The sequence below is a fragment of the Panthera leo genome, chromosome E1 (genome assembly GCF_018350215.1).
Source record: "Panthera leo isolate Ple1 chromosome E1, P.leo_Ple1_pat1.1, whole genome shotgun sequence".
Taxonomy (NCBI): Eukaryota; Metazoa; Chordata; class Mammalia; order Carnivora; family Felidae; genus Panthera; species Panthera leo.
This window is the reverse complement of record NC_056692.1, coordinates 20,770,931-20,788,396: the sequence shown is the minus strand read 5'-3', so window position 1 is coordinate 20,788,396 and position 17,466 is coordinate 20,770,931. Positions and strand designations below refer to the sequence as shown.

The 17,466-nt window shown below is 46.0% G+C and overlaps 1 protein-coding gene across 1 annotated transcript in view; it reads left to right on the top strand.

Annotated features, from left to right (window-relative positions):
• ASIC2 (acid sensing ion channel subunit 2) overlaps positions 1-17,466 on the top strand; it is a 267,566-nt gene that overhangs the window by 204,242 nt on the left and 45,858 nt on the right. The gene's annotated exons all lie outside the window — the stretch shown is intronic.

The window sequence follows — 17,466 nt, the reverse complement described above, 5'->3', positions numbered from 1 at the left end:
TAGGACTGTTACATCAACTCTGCGTGTCACGGGCGTGAGGACTGGAGCAGCCTCATGTCTGACGTGGGTTTCACATCTCAGAAGGGAGAACTTCACAAATCCTCAATAGGGAGGAGGTCTCAAAGCAGGACTGCAGACAGACACAGGGACACTTTCCTTCTCTTATTTCCTGGTTTACCTGGAATAAACACTGGAGAGACTATGAGTCCTAAACCAGATCATCTGAGACAACCCACCCTGGGAGGCTGAGGCAAAGAGAGAGGTCAATGAGTGGTGGGAGCATTGGGTTTAGAGGGTGAGGAAGGGAGAATCAGAACAGTGAATAGTCAGCAAAGAAATACACATGCAACTTATGTGCTCAGCTGTTTCTAAAATTGGGCTTAAATGTCATCTGTCATCTAGTACTGACCACAGCCCTTTAGCCACTTTATAAAATGACCTTCGGTATTAGAAACTGGTTTCATTTTTTTTAACATTTATTTATTTTTGAGAGAGAGAGATCAGGGGAGGGGCAGGGGATCCAAAGCGGGCTCTGTGTTCACAGCAGAGAGCCAACGCAGGGCTCAAACGCACAAACCATGAGATTATACCTGAGCGGAAGTCGGACGCTTAACAGACTGAGCCACCCAGGCGCTCCTAGAAACTGGTTTGAAATCTCTAAGCGATTTATGCTTTTGAATCTCTGGGAAGGCATTGATGGTGTGGGGCCCCCAAACTGTTCCCTGCACTTAATGACTGGGTACTTGTTAAAGGCCAAGATCAGCCTCCACTGCAGCACACGGTGGTGGGGATGTTGGCTTTGAGGCAAGGGCAGAGGCGGCTGGGAGCCTGGCTGGCCTCCACAGGCCCCAGAGGCTGAGGCAGGTGGGGAGAGCAGAAATGGTGCCAGGTGGGACCAAGTGGCACAACCAGAAAATCTCATCCTTAAGGGCAAAGAAGGAGGACAGGAAGCAGACAGCCAGGGGCCAAGTTCAGGGCTGAGGATTTGAGTTGCGAAGGGTGAGAACATGGACTAATAAGTCAAGGCATGCTGACGGACAGACAGCCCTGGTGAGCCCAGAACCCAAGCTGTTAGCCTCATGGGCTTTCGAGTACTGCCAGCGATAAGCAAAGCCAGAACACTAGTTAAAGTGACAAGGACAGATTTCAATCAAAAATAAGTTTGTCCCCCATTGAAATAGGGACAAGGGTTCAGCATGAACGGGACTCAACGTGCGTTTGTACAGAGATGACTGGGCATTTTAAAGAAAAGGGAGGGGAAAGGGAGGGAACCAGAGGGGCCTGGAGCAGAGTCAGTGAAGTGAAAACTGACAGCAAGCAGGAAGGGGGCATTAGTCCATGCGAAACCCACCTGGGTTGCTAAGTGGCGCTTGCCAGAGTTAGGCTCCTATCTGCCCACAAAGACAAGGAGACAGGCCCGATCTTCAGGTACTGGCTGGAGCAAATGTAGAATTTTTGGCAGGCTTGAGTTTTCCCAGGCAAGGATTTACCCTCCATTAGTGACACTAAAGACATTTCCGGGCTGGGTGGGAAGCTGGGGCTCAGGACTTCTAAGAAACCACGAGCCTCTCTCTCTTCCCAAAACGAAACACAGGGACTCCCCATGGTGAACAGGACAGGACGCAGGGACCATACATTCCCAGCTTCAGAGAACAAATCTGTTGTTTGCTTTGAAGTGTATTCTCAGAAAATCAGCCTCATTCATAGCAGTATGGTTATGATTATTATAACTAATAATAAGATATTTGGTTAAACATTTTACAAATCTTCAAAGCATTTCTGCATCATCTTATTTCCTCGTTTCATTCATATTAATAGAGAAATACAAAAACACATCCCAGAGCTAAATCTAAAAATAAATTCTGTTTACTTGTATATAAAAGAGCATATTCATAGGAAATAAGATTCGAAGGAAATAAGCCAAAATACCCACAGTGGGGGAATTTATGAATGATTTATGCTCTTCTCTGGGTTTTCCACATGTTTTATAATGTGGCTCTTTGTTGTTTTTTTTTTTATTCATTCAGCAAATATTTGTTGAACCCCAACCATAAACGAGGTGGTGGAGATACAGAAGTGAACAAAACAGACCCAGTGTCTGTCCCCACAGAGCCTACGAACTAGTGGTTTCTTTCACAAACAAAAAATAATAAATTATATTCAGCATGTATAACTTGGGGATTGGTCCCTTTGGTATGTTCTCATTCTGCCATTAGTATCCAGCTGACCAGGTCCTCAAACACTGCATTTCAGTGATTCTAAGAAGTACCATTGACTTTTGGGGGCGCCTGGGTGGCTCAGTCTGTTGAGCGTCTGACTTCAGCTCAGGTCATGATCTCACCATCCATGAGTTCGAGCCCCATGTGCTGACAGCTCAGAGCCTGGAGCATGCTTCGGATTCCGTGTCTCCCTCTCTCTCTGCCCCTCACCTGCTCATGCTCTGTCTCTCTCTGTCTCAAAAAAAAAAGAGGTACCATTGACTTTTGAACAACATGGGGGTTAGGGGCACCAACCCCGGGGGCCATTGAAAATCTGCATATTAAAATTTCAACTCTCCAGAAACTTAACTAGTAATAGCCTACGGTTGACCAGAAGCCTTACAGACAACAGAGTCAGTTAAGACATATTTTGTATGTGGTATGTATTACAGCCTGTATTCTTACAATAAAGTAAGCTAGAGCAAAGAAAATGTTAAGAAAATCTAGGGAAGAGAAAATACTTTTACGGTACTGTGCTGTATTTATCAAAAAAAAAAAATCCTCATGTAAGTGGACCCACGCTTACCTGTGTTGTTCAAGAGTCTCCTGTATTTTTTTTTTTTTTTTCACATTTTAACATTTCTGAAATCGGGATTTGTTTCTCAATCAGCTGCATCTGATAGTTAAAATTGGCGGTGCTTTTTCTTTCTTGGTGGCGGATAAAGTCATGGTTCCTCTTACAGCCTGTAGTGGCTACCTTGTCCCCGTTCCAGGATTCTGCTGCTTCGGCTCAAAGCTCAAGGGAATCTTGCAAGAAGGGCAGGGGTGACAAGGCTGTGGGGGAACAGGAGGCCCTTTCCTGGAAAGTTGGTGTGAATCACGTGAGGGAAATGGACTCCTGAGTGAGTGCACTAAGAGGCACTGGTGATGTAAAGTACCATGAATCCCTTTGTGAATCGGAACGTCCTCTTGCGTGGTAAAAATCAGCCCACCCATACCAAATTATGTACAATCTTCCTTTGATATTTTTTCTTTTTTTTAATTCCAAAAGAGCACACAATTGCACTGTAACCCAAACCGAAGATTACTCTTTTAAAATCAGTATTTGCCCTAAACCCAATTAAGCCAAGATATGCCCCCCTGCCTTCCTGGACAACCTGGAAGACAACCTGAGAAAGGCTCCTCTGATCAGCTCAGCTACTGTAGGAGCCCCTGCATGATCCCAGGACATCACCACCAGACACCCGCACAGTGGGATGATACACTAGAGCAGAACTAGAACCCTGGAAGGGTAGAGGAATACCACTCACCTCTAACTGAGCACACGCTTCCTGCCAGGCATTGAGCACCCAGAGACGCTTGACATGCATTATTTTGTTGAACCCCCCTCAGCAACCCCAAAAAGGGGATAATGTTATTTCCATGTTCCGGATGACAGAGCTGCGCGGTTCAGTGACTTGCTTAAGGTTGCATCGTAGGGGAAGAGCAGGGCTCAGCTTTGAGCCCAGATCTATCTGTGGAGAGAAAACCAGACTGGAAGCCCAGAGGCCTGGAGTCTAGTCCTAACTGTGCCATGAGATCTCGGACAATTTGCTTCCATGCCTGGGCCTCGGGTTTCCCATGCATGGGTTAAATGCCCTCAGAGGGCCTCCAGTGTCAACAGCCCCGACATCCCTGCCTGTGTCACTCAAGTCCACTGGTATCACCTGGAGGTGTGGCCAACAGCAGTTTTGCACCCACTCCCTGCTCCTCCAGTGGCTGACTCCCTCCCTTCACACCAGCTGGCATGGGGTGCTGCCAAGATAAATTGTGACAAGGACTTGTGAGACAAACCCCCCTCCTCCCTCCCCAGGTCCGGGGGGCAGAACCTGGGTTCCTGCTAGTGAGAAGCAGGAGTGGGGTAAATAGCATTCCTAAAACTTCAGAAGAGGGGTTCTGGTTATGCTTTTTGGTCGTGCCCCTTTGTCAACCCACACACGGGGTGATCACCTTGTTACCCTACCCAAAACTCTCAAATACCTGCACTTCCCACAACTTGCAAGAACTCAACCCTTAAGAATGGCTTCTGATGGTTGACCAACATGTACCATACACCAGCCAAACACTCAGCGGTCTTTGATGCCTGCGTCGTGCATTTGAACCCATTGTTCCCTCTGCCCAGCACCCTGTCCTTGTCTTATCTACCTGGCAAAGGCCTATTCACACTTCCAGATACAGCTCAAAGATCACCGTCTTTAAGAAGACTTTCTCTGTCCCATCCTCTGACCCCCAAGAAGCAGCTAGTTGCTCCATTCAACACTCTGTACATTCATTTATTCCTTCAACAAATATTCACTGAGCACCTCTTGTGTGCTAGGTAAATGAAGATGAGCAAGACCCACTCCCAGCCTTGGAGCACTGACAGAATGAGGTGGGTTTCTTGGCAATTTTGTCACACTCCTATGAGACACAGAACTCTCTGTGGGACTTGACTTCCCCTGGTGCATCACTGCTCCTTACACCTGCCTTTTAAGAACTGACTTCTTCAGCCTCCATCAGGCCTTGTCCCACCGCAGACGGGGAGCTCCCCAAGATTCTATACCATCAGTGCCTTGCTTATGAATGAGCTCAGTAAATGTGCATTGTTCAAAGAATGAGTGCACTCTCGTGCCCAAATCTGTACCCTCTGCTCAAATAGCACTCAAGTGCCGTACTCTAATGCTCTCCCTGACTCACCCCTCCCACCCCTGCCAAAACTCCCATGCAAATGTGCCCTGAGGGTTCTTCTCCCTGAGGCTAAGCCAGCCTGTGATAGATGATATCTGTAGCATTCTGGCAATATACTCACAGACCCTAATTAAATGGAGAGCTCATGAAATGGGTCAGGTAGAGACCATCTGTGTACATGAGAGTGGATGCAACAGATGAGAGGGACGGGACAGAGCTCTGGAATTTGGGGAGAATCACATGAGTGAGCGAATAGATGTGCAAATGCAAAGCTAGGACTTCCGTGTGGTAAGAGCCCGAGACTAACTGTCTTCAATGTTGACATCACCAGTCAGACTCTTTGCCCTAATTTAAGGTGATTGCTAATCCTGATGGAACTCTCAGTCATGATTTGATATCAGAAGATTTTTATCATATCCCGTCCCGGCCTCAAAGTGCCTGGTGGTAACTTTTGTTTTCTAAATATTCAAATATTTATTCAGCCATTTTGCCTGTACCTCTTGGTAGGTCTGAGAATGAATCCGGAGATCCTGGGCAGTCGGGTGGCCATCAGCCCCACTGTTCAGAAAATTTCCTGGAAAACTTGGTCCTGGATTTATATGTCAAGGTTTCAGAAATGCCTTGGGGAGCCAGGGTTGAAAATCACTGGCCAGAGGTATTCTGTTCTCACCAAGAACCCCTTCCACTACCACTCGTTAGCCCCTGGGAACGAGAAGGGTTCCAATCCCAAAACCTAGACTCTGTGTTGGTTCCTCACTTGGGGTGTATCCAAAGTACCACGAGAACGCCCATCAGCACACCATACCGTACATAAAGCAGCTGCCTGCTAGCCTGTTTGAGGCTGTAAATAAAGGTATATACAAATGTTTGGGTCCTGCTGGGCCCAATTAGGTCATTGGCAGGATGTGTGGGCCCAGCTGGCTCCAGCAGAAGCTTAAGCCTTTGCCTTTAATGTAGGTTGGCCACACTTCCAACATTTGGAGGGAATCCTACCATGGCTCACAATAAGAAACAGTCCCCCTACCCTACCCCCAAGTAAACAGTCTCAGCTGTTGGGCAGGGTGCCCCCGTCTGCTCTTGACAGCTCCTCTCAAGCTTCCAAATACAACTTCCTAAGTGACTTTCAAAAGAGAAGACTCATTTGTCAATCTGACAGGCAGACCCGTGGCCTGTAGTATCTGCTTAACGGTTCCCATTAGAAATGGAGGCTTGCCCATTTGGTCTTTTCAAGGCAGAAGAGAGAACTTGTTATACACGCCTTCAGCAACTTCCAAACTGCCAAAGCTGGACCCGCAGGAATATGGCAGCATCCGATCCTGCTCCAGAAAACACCAGGGAGGCACCGGGAGGTGAGAGAGCCTGCTGTGTGGCCATTCTCTCCATGATTAACAGGGTACCTTGTTTCCCATAAATAGATAAAAATAAGAACCAACTAAGCATTTACTAGCTAGCTACTTAACTGCTTGTTACCACTTAGCCTCTAAAACAGAAAGTCCTCCAGATCCCCACATGGTTTTTCCAATAGGTTTTCACCATTTTTTCCTACATGATATGAGGGCTTGCTTTTATCAAGGTGGAGGTGATGGCAGGGGGTGGAGGAGGGAGGAGAAGCCTTGTTGATTGGCTAGGATGAAAGAATATCTAAGCCCTGTTGGGGGAATCCCAAGATGAGTACACAAAAAGAGGCTCAAGTCTTGTAAGAAGATGAAATCACTCTACCCTGCCTCCCCTCTATCTTGGCGCCTCTCCCTCTCCTCCCTTCTCTAACAAAGAGACTCCAAAACATTCTGGACACCTGTCTATCCTTTTTCACCTCCATTATACTTCCCAGCCCACCTCTGGTGCTCCATCAAAACTGTTCTTCATCGAGGTGACCTATGAAATCTTTGTGACCAAAGTCCATCTTTGTTGATAGGGATACTCCTCACTCCTCAGTTGTTACCCTACCTGGTTTCTCAGTGGCAAGTGAGCTGTGGACCATGCCCGCCTGAGACACTTGTCCCTCTGGTCTGGCTTCTTTCTTAGTCCTCTCCATGAGCAGTTCTTTCTCTGTTCACACCTTCCATGATTCCCCAAGACGCTGTTTCTGTCCTCTCCCAACCTGTAGTCTCCTTGAATGCACTTGCCCTTGACCATGACTCTCAGAGGCTACTCCCAACCAAGACACTGCTGAACCCCTCCCAGCATCTCAAATCCCATGAGCTCATGAGTCCCATGAGCATCTCAAATCAACAGTCTAACTCATCCTCTTCCCCACCCCATACATGCACCCCAACACTGCTGATCCCCCAACCCTATAAGTGGTCTGAGTACAAATATGCATTCACTAGAGAGTGACCTTGTGCCTCCTTCTTCTCATCTGGAAAATGGGAATGACGGTTCCTATCTCAGAGGCTAACTAGAAGACTGAGTGAATGCCTTCATGTAGAAGGCATACAGTAAGTGCTCAGTGGATGCTAGCTATTATTATCTCCCACCCCAAACACTTCTTTAATTCAGTCTTTTGTGATTCCCTACCTAGCCAAGAACAACAGCTGCCTCAGTGGTATCCCTGCTGCCCATCCAGTCCCTCTGCAATCCATTCTCTGCATCAACATACTCTTTGTAAAATACAAATCTGAGCATCTTCTGTCCTCATTGCTGGATGAAGCCCAGGAGTCTCCCCATGGCCCTTTCTGCTCTGGCCCCTGCCTGCTTTTTCAGCAGCACCCCTCGGCTCCCTAGCCTCCCACATAATGCTCCAGCTACCCCAAACTGTGGGTGGCTATTCCCAAGCATCACATGTTCTCCCCGCTCTCTCCCTGCCAGCAACACCCTTCCCACCCTTTCCTTACCTGACCCTTATGCGTCCTTCAAGATTCAGCTCAAATGTTACCTCCTCCAGAAGGCCATCCTGGAGTATTCTGTGTGAATCTCTAGCATAAAATTTACACATTATAATCATCTGTTTACTTATCTTTCTCCCCTACCAGATTGTGAGCTCTTTGAAAATACGCTTCTCTTCGTTCTGTTCTTTATATTTCAGTATTTTGCATGGTGCCTTACATATAGATGATGCTTGATAAATTGTATTGAATGGAATGAATGAATAAATGGATGCATGAAAGAGAGAGAAAGAGCCTACTTTATCATGCGTCTCTCCTGCTTGATACCTATGAATGTCTTTCCAGGGACATAATAAAGTCCAAGTTCCACATCGTGGCTCCAGCTATCGCCTTACCCATGATCACCCCACTGCTCTCTGGCAGCCACCCTCTGATCCACACACTGCCCCTCACAGGCCTTGAAACTTCCAGCCCCACTTCTGGCTCACTTCCTGCTGAGTCGCTCATTTACTGAACATGTGCTGTGTGTCTCACACTGTGTTAGGCAGTGAAAAGGACTGACCTAATTCTTCTCAGATAGAAGAATCTTCTTCTGTGGAGCATCTGGGTGTCTCAGTCAGTTAAGCGTCTGACTCTTGATTTCACCTCAGGTCATGATCTCGTGGTTCGTGAGTTCGAGCCCTGCATCGGGCTCTGCACTGACAGTATGGACCCTGCTTGGGATTCTCTCCCTTTCCCTGCCACTCCCCTTCTCACTCTCTCTCCCTCTCAAAAATAAATAAATAAATTTAAAAATTAAAAAAAAATCTTCCTCTAGCAAGAGAGGCAGGCACTCAAATAATCCATCATAGATTAAAAGTTATATGTGTCTGTGTAATATGCCCCCAATATACTATAAGCTTCTTAAAGGAAAATATCAGCTCTTATAATTCCTAGATGGAAGGATGGATGGATGGATGGATGGAATATTGTAGAATGATCTCTGAGGTCCCCCTTCAGTAATTTACAGTCCATTTAAGCTCTGGTTAGCCTTCAGATTTGATGTAACTAAATTAAACTGCCTTTAACACTAGGAACTAAAGAAAGAAAAAGTCCCCTTCTGAGTGCATGGAAAAAGGAGATTAGCTGGAAATGGCACTGACATGGCAGCCCCGTTGGAGTCCAAAGACTAGACCTTGTATGGTACCCATCCATCAGGGCAGAGCTAGCTGCGACCCTCGCTGCACTGACATCAGATGCTAGTAACTTACTCTCAATGGCTTACTTCCTCCTTGGACCCAGGCAGAGGAAAGGAGGCTCCAATGTCTACTGACTCACCCACTTTATCTTACTCAGGAGACAAGTTAATAAATCAGAATACTCTTTGGTTGGGTCCTGCTACCCAGCATACCATGTTATCTTTTGATTCACAAGCAGCTTGCTATCTGAGCTCTGAACAGTGTCGCCTTGGTTTCTGATTTTTTTTTTAATGAGGGGCAAAAAAAAAAAAAAAAAGTCTGTAGAGGACACTTCCATACACAGGCTGAAAGCCATTTCATCTTTTTCTTGCCAACTGGGGAGGTTAGATAATCACAAACAAATCTTTTAGAAATATCAACCATAATGAAGGAAGGAAGAAAGGAATGCAAATAGCCCTGCTGACCTGCACAGCCCTTGGACAGAGGCAGGGGAAGAGAGGCTTGGAAAAGACAGCTCCACCCTATTTTTCCCCTCCTCCTTCACTCTTGAAAAAAGAACTGTTGCCCGGGGATAGAGACGTCCCTGCGTTTGTTTATGTTGTGACAAAAGGGCTGGACAGCCCCAGGAATCATTCACTGTAGACTAATAAATCTTAGTGCTGGTCTGTTAGACTCTTCTATCCCCAAAGCATCTCTGGTCCCTCCCCTGCTGAGATCTCTCCCTCTCTTTTTGAACATTTAAAACAGTTTAACAGCCAGGTGGCTATTAATATAATATAATATAATATAATATAATATAATATAATACAATATGTATAAATCTACCTAGCAACACAAGGTATTTGCATGTCTTGCTCCATCCAATGAGAGCATGCCCTTTGAGGGTCAGGGCTCCAAAACAACTAGCCCAGAACCCAACGTTGTAAATCAGTGAATGAATGAAGGAGTTTGCAGACTGAATCAATATTGGTTAATGGATTGCTCCAAACCCTGCAGCACATCTTGTTGTGGAAAACAAGAATCATTTCAAAACGAGAGTCATCAGTCCTTGATTAATTGGTCTATGTTTTGAGATTGCACTTGGAGTCCTTAGAATGGGGCCTTGGCACAGTTGGGTAGCAAAGGACAGGAAGATGGCGTTTGGCCAAGGTCTGTAGGAGAGCCCAGGGGACTACAAAAGGAACAGGCAGAAGGGGAGACGCCAGCAAAGAAGCCACCCATCCCTACGGAGGGCAGACCAGGCAGCTGTTGAGAGAGTAAACTGGTAGAGCCTTTGGGCGGGAGGTGGGCAGACCAGGCAGCTGTTGAGAGAGTAAACTGGTAGAGCCTTTGGGCGGGGAGGTGGGTGGGAACTTGGAGGGATCCATCCGAATAAAAAAGCACCCATCCCCCTTCACCTAGCAATTTCGTCCTACAGAAATACTTACAAATGCACCCCCAAGAAGGATGGCTAAAGATCTTTTCTGCAGAGCTGTGTGTGACAGCAAATAATTGGAAACAGCTTCTGTTTCCAATTGGAAACAAATTCTGTTATAAATGTTCATCAACAGGAGGATGATTCCATTGAGGAGGGCAAACGCATGTGCCTTCCCCCACCTCCCTGCAACAGTTAAAGCGGGTAAGAAAGACCTGGAGGTCCCTTGGGGAAAATTTCTAAGACATATTGGTAAGTGAGAAAAGCAAGTTACAGAACAATACAAGCAGTTTGGTCACATTTGTAGGAAAAGTACTCACATGCTAAACGAAACTCTGTATTTATAAATGCACACGTATGCAAATAGCACGCAGAGAAATTCTGGCAAGATGCCTACTATACTGAGAGCTGCTCAGGGGAAGGCAGCCCAGTTGGGTGTGCAAGATTTTTCACTCTTTCTGGAGCCCTGGAATATTTGTAACAACGGTGCATTTGTGTATTCTTGAATTCATTGTGCAGTTTTTTAAGGATGTGCATAATACAGCTATACATAAACATGCTTTATTGTTTGGACCCAGCCTCTAACAGACAGGCTCATATAAAGGGGGATGGGTGTTACTCCTTCCAGCCAGACACAGCCTCCTCTCCAGGCTGGTCCTGTAATACCTTCCCAGTGGACAGCCTCTGTTCCCAGCACATGCAGAAGCCACGGGGAAAGGCCTGCAGTTCTGAAGTTTCCCTTTTAGAAAAAAAAATTTTCTTAATATTGTAAAGATTTTTATCTATTTTTGAAGTGAGTTTAAAAGGAAAAAACACCCACCCCCTACACCCAGGTCCGACAAGAGTGCGCAGTTCCCAAAGATCATTAAAGAGCGTGTGCCCAGAACACATCCGCCCTCCATCCAGCGGAATAGATTTAATTAGCTCAGTGATTGGATTGGGCTGATTAAGTTAGATGAGATTGAAGGCTGTCCTTAAGCATTCCATAGCTCCTAAAATTCACACTTGCCTCTCTCTACCGCAGTGTCCTCAGGCCCGGGACATCCCTGCTTGACAACTTCTTCCCACCCACTCTAAGACAATGGGTCCTTTAATTCCCCTTGGGTCTCTTCTGGGACTGAGACTTATCCTGTGCAGGCCCCAGCGCCTGTCCCAGGGACCAGTCTGTAATAGGGGCTCAGTCAGGGTTTATTGCATTGAATTGAACAGATCTGAGCCCCCCCCCCTCCCCCGCGCCAAGCCTCCCCCAAAAGGCCTAAAGGAAGGCAACAGCAGGAGCAGATGGAACAGGGTAGGATAGCTCCCCGCAATCCCCAGAGTGGTCAGGCTGTTCCTGATGCAAAGCCCCAGATGAGCCCAATCAGCAAGGCCGCTGCTTCTGAGACACAAAGGGGGAAGGATGGCAGGAGACACTGTGGTGTTCAGTGACAGCAGATGGAGAACAGGAGCTTCAGCTTAACCACACAGAGACCCTCAGTCAGAAGGAGCACACGCAGGGACTCCTCCCTCTCTGAGGATACGCAGCCTTGGAAGAGACATCAGGGTGTTGGCAAGTCTTTCCAGAAATCATAACTGATATTTATGGAGGCCAGCACCTTTCTAAAGGTGTCATATCTATTATCTTAGGCATGACTCTCAACTCTGATAAGGTAGAAGTAACAGGAAACCATTTTACAGGAAAGCAGACTGGAGCACAGAGAAGTTGTGAAACTTGCCCAAGGATGCATAGCTAGGAGGTGGGTCAGCCTGGAATTGGGGTCAGCTTGACACCAAAGCCTTGGACCCCAACCATTTGGAAATGCCGCCTTCAGTTGCCCCGGGGCGTTCTGCTTCTATTCTGGCCAAGAGAACAGGACAGTCTCTAAGGAACTTAGGGAGAAACCAAGACATAGAAGGAGGCCTCCCCCTGGGCAGGTGCTGTGAAAAGACCCAGGTGCAGGGGAATCAAGTCCAGCTCCAGAAATGGAAAGTACTAGAAGGCCTAGGGAGAGGGGAGAAGGCCATGCAGACGAGGTCAGCACAGGCACAGCACTTCCAGAATGGATGAGAGAGGGGCCCAGCCGATGGCAGCTGTTACCATGGGTCCCGGGGGCGTGCTTCTGTTTGGGCTTTTCCAAGAAGATCTTAATCCATGCTTCCTGGAGAAAACTGCTGGGGGAAGGAACATAGTAAAACAAGAACTCATAGAAGCCCCACTTAGAGGAAGGAATGGCTATGCTTTTGGCACCTTTCCTCGCAGTTTTCTGTCTGTATGCTTTCTTGTTTCTTTCTGCTTAGTTAGGGCTCTGCGGCTGGCAAAGAGCAGATCGCCTTAGAGGCTCGTTCAAAGAAAGGGCTGTGGTGGCTGAAGGCTGCACACAGACATGCACGGCAGACACAGCACAGAACCCAGGAGCTGCTTCCTCTCCTTCCTCCACTTCTGTGACTCTCTCCTCCCCCTTCTCCTCTCTTCTCCCCCTACCCCTCCTTCTCTTTCTCCCCTTCCCTCTCTTTCCCTCTCTCCTCCCCTCTCCCCTTTCTTCTCCCCCTCCCCCTCTCTCTCCCTTCTCCCCGTTTCTTCCTCCCTTCTCTCCCACTCTTCCTCTCCTCTCCCCCTTCTCTTCCTCTCCCTCTTCTCTCCCTCTCCCCCTCTTTCTCCTCCTCTCCCTCCCTCTCTCCCTCCCCCTCTCCCTCTCCCTCTTCCTCCCTCTCCCTCTTTCCCTTTCTCCCTCCCCCTTCCCTGCCTCTCCCTCTCTCTCCCTCTCCCTGTCCTCTTCTCTCCCCCTCACCCTCCATCTCTCTCTCCCTCTTTCCTTCCCTCCCTTCCCCTCTCTCCCACCCCCTCTCTCCCTCTCCCTTCCCTTCCCTCCCTCTCCCTCTCTGTCTGTGTCACTCCTTTCTTCTTCTCTCCTTTCAGAGGCCACAAATGAATGTCTTTGTGTGTGTGTGTGTGTGTGTGTGTGTGTGTGTGTGTGTCTGTCTGTCTGTCTCTCTCTCTCTCTGTCATCATTCATGTTTTTTCTCTCCTTTCAGAGGCCACCAGTGATGTCTCTGCATCTCCCCATTCTCTCTCTGCTGGCAGGCCCCCAACCCTGCTTGCAAACTTGCACTTGGTTTTGCCTCCTTGTAACCCCTGCTTGCACAAAGCCCAGGGTGGCTGGGCCCTCTCAGTAGAGCATTGGGTGAGGCAAGTTCCAACAATCACCTCTCATCCAGCGTTCACTGGACTCTGATGCTGTTTACTCCTTCCGCCCCTCCTCCTCATATCCCACAAGCATCTCCTGTCATGAGGAGATGTCTGTAACATCGTCAGAGTGTCCTATCACAGTTCAGCAGGTGCAGCTACCAAAGCCTCCATCCTCCCCAGTTCTTAGACTCTCAGGACCACTGTCACACCGGTGACCTGTGGGAGCACCATGTGCCAGCTACTTTATCCAGGCTGGCTGAACCACCTTGTAAGATAAGCTTCCTGGTGCCCATTTCACAGATGGGTAAACTAAGGCTTAGTGGTAGAGAAATGCAGTTGAAAGCAGACCTTTGAGCTTCTTTCTTACTTCCCCACTCTGCGTCTGAGCTCACAGGCTTCCAAAGGGGCCAGAGCCTTTGACCACTCCTTGTGGGCAGAATTCCTGCTCACTGAGAGGAAATGAGACCCTCAATTAAAGAGAATTCATTTCAGACCTCCACATCCCTTCCTAATGCCAGCTTCCTTTGAATAAGACTGATGTTGCTTTACTTTACAAGCTCTTAAGAAGCCACTTAATGGTAGCAACCTACTTCCTGATAGAGAGCAAACATTGCTATTATGGCTATTCCCCTAGGCTTATCCATACTTTCAATATTCCTAACAGAAATAAGGATGAGTCACTGTTGAGATTTTCCAAGGAAACACATTCCTATTTTGTCCACACACCATAGCAACAGCCAAAAACCACAGGAATGCACTGTACACACCATGCATCTAGGCAGCACAGGGGCCCGCCTGGGGCTGCACTGCTTTCCCTCGTGGTTTTGAGCAGGGAACTGGATTATTCATCCTCTTCCCAGTGGGGAAATGCATGTGTCATTACAGATTCGGCAGGAAAGCTGAGATCCCTGCCTGCAGCCTTGCCATGAGGGAGAGGAGCAGCAGAAGTACCAGCCCAGCGCAGAGGACAGAGGCCTTGATCCTTGTCCTGACTCAGCCATTCCTTCTTAACATAGCCATGGGCAGCATGCTGTCCCTCTCTGGGCCTCAGCCTCTACCTGTCAAGTGAGCGAACCATGTCTATTTATCTCATTCGGCTCTTGCAAGAGTCAGATTTGATCATCACCGGGCAAGTGCTTCAACTGTGAAGTGACTACATCACTCATTTCTAGATGGAGAAGGGATGGCACGTAGTAGAGTCACGCACACCTGATTTGAATCTGCTTTTTACCTGGGAAAAAGCATTCACCCCCTGGCACTGAGATGGCATGTGGTGGTGGGTTTTACCTCTCATCCAAAACAACCGGAAAAAAAACAAAAAACAAAAAATATATATGAACCATAGCTTTCAAGGGTCCTAATGTTAGACAGCAAAGAACTGTGATCCCAGAGAGATGGGAAACAAAACAGTGAGCCCTCTGACTGTCCCAGCTTACATCCTTCAGAGTCTCTAGGCCACAGTGTATGGAGGGGTCCAGGCGGAGCCCCCATGGACTCCCTGAGTTGAGGACATGCTGAGTCCAGGAAGGCCAAGGCAACTAGGGTTCACAGGACAGAGTGCCAATGAGGAGAGGACCACACCCAGAGAGAAGTCCAAAGATCTACAGAGGGTTCCCCTCAGAATCCGAGCTCCTTATGGGATGTGCATATGAGGAAACTGCCCAAGGCCATGGAAAGAAGGAGCTGAGAGGCCTCAGGGGAACAGTGTACAGCACTCATACAGAGCTGGGGATGCTGCCTCTCCCTACCGGCCAACCTGGAAACCCTCGTAATTCACAGCACATTGTGGGGAGTGGCCGAAAAGGTCTTGCATCAGTAGTGGCAGATAATTATCTCTAAACTAAAAGCTGCTCTACTTCCACCTAATAAATCCTAAAGCAAAGTCCAAAAGGGTCAAACTATTTCCAAGTAACTTAATTGTGTCCCAGAGCAAAGCTCGAGAAAATTTATAGAAATACAAAAATATCTGACAGCCAACACGACGAAATTCACAATGTCTGACACTCAATCAAATATTACCGGGCATGCAAAGGCAGGAAAATACAACCTATAATAAGAAAAATGATCAATCCATTGAAACCAACCCAGAACTAACACATGTGAGAAATAGCCAGCAAGAACATTAAAACAGTTATAACTAAATCCCATATGTTCAAAGTATGGACATGAAATATATTTTAAAAAAAACCCAAATTGAGCTTCTAGAGATAAAATCTACAAAGTCTGAAATGAAAAATATGTTGGAAGGGATTAACAGCAAGTTAAACATTGCAGAGGAAAAGATTAGTTAACTGGAAGAAATAGTAATGAAACAGAGAGAACAAAGAATTTTTGAAACAGAGAGTATCAGCGAGCCATGGGACAACTTTCAAGTGGCCTCACATATGTGTATTTGGAGTTTTTGAAGAGAGGGGAGGAGTGGAAAAAATCTTTGAGCAAATGATGGCCACGTCTTTTCCAAATTTGATGAAAACTATAAAACCACAGATCTGACCAACTCAACGAATCCTAGTGCCAGGAAACATGAAGAAAACTACACCAAAATCACTCAAAATCAGTGATAAGATAAAATCTTCAGAGCATCTGGAGAAAAGTAACTCATTACATACAGAGAAACAAAGATAAAGATGACAGTAGATTCTCATCAGCAACAAATCTATGTGAGAGGACAGTGAGGCACATCCTCACATCCTGAAAGAAGAAAAAACTGTCAATCAAGAATTGTATACCCAGTGAAAATATCCTCCAAAAAATAAAAATTTTTTCAGACATGTAAAAGCCAAAGCTCCAGTGGATCCATCAGCAGACCTGTATTGCAAGAGATAATAAAGAAAGTCCTTTAGGCAAAAGGAAAATGACACCAGATGGAAATATAAATCCACGCAAAAGGAATGAAGACCATCAGAAATGATAACTACACTGGTAAATATATGATTGCTTTCTTATTATTTAAATTTATTTAAAAGATAACTGACTGCTTAAATAATAAGAATGTAGTATGTTTTTTATAACATGTGTAGAAGTAAAATGAATGCCTGCAATCACATAAAAGCTAAGAGAGGAGAAATGGAAGATTACTTACAAGGTCCCTAACTACATATGAAGTGTTATATGCCTTGAAGGTAAATAGTGGTAAGTTAAAGATGTACACTATAAACCCTACAGCAACTACTAAAATATCAAAACAAAAAGTTATAGCTAACAATCCAACCAAGGATATAAACAGAATCACAAAATATATTTAATGAGCCTAATAGAAGGCAGAAAATGAGGGAAAAGGGAAAAGAGAAAAAATGGGGTCAAAGGAACACATATAGTAAGATGATAGACTTAAATCTAACATGTCAATAATTGGTTTAAGCACCACAATTAAAAGGTAGTTTGTCAGACTGACTAAAAAAGCAAGTCCCAGCTATATACTGGTCACAAAAAAAATTTTTAACTATAAAGGTACAAACAGAAGAAAGGGATATAAACATATATACCATACTCACACTAATCAAAAGAAAGTTGAAATTGCCATACTAATATCAGACAAAGTAGATTTCAGAGCCAATAATATCATCAGGGATAAAGAAGGTCATTTCATAATGGTGAAAGTGTCAATTCCTCAAAAAGACATAACAATCTTAAATATGTATGCAACTAATGGAAAACTTCATAAATACATAAAATAAAAACTGATAGAACCACAAAGAAAAATATACAAGTCCACAATTATAGTTGGGGATTTCAAAAGCCCTTTCAATAATTAATGAGACGACTAGACAGAAAACCGGCAAGGGTGTAGAAGATTTGACAGCGTTCTAAACCAAGTTAACTTAATGGACATTTATGCAGCACTCCCAGAAAAAATGGCAAAAGTACACACAGAACATTTGCCAAGATAGACCACATTCTGGGCCATAAAACAAATTTCAATAACATTAAAAGGATTCAAGTCATACAAAGTATGTTCTTTGATCACAATGGAATTAAA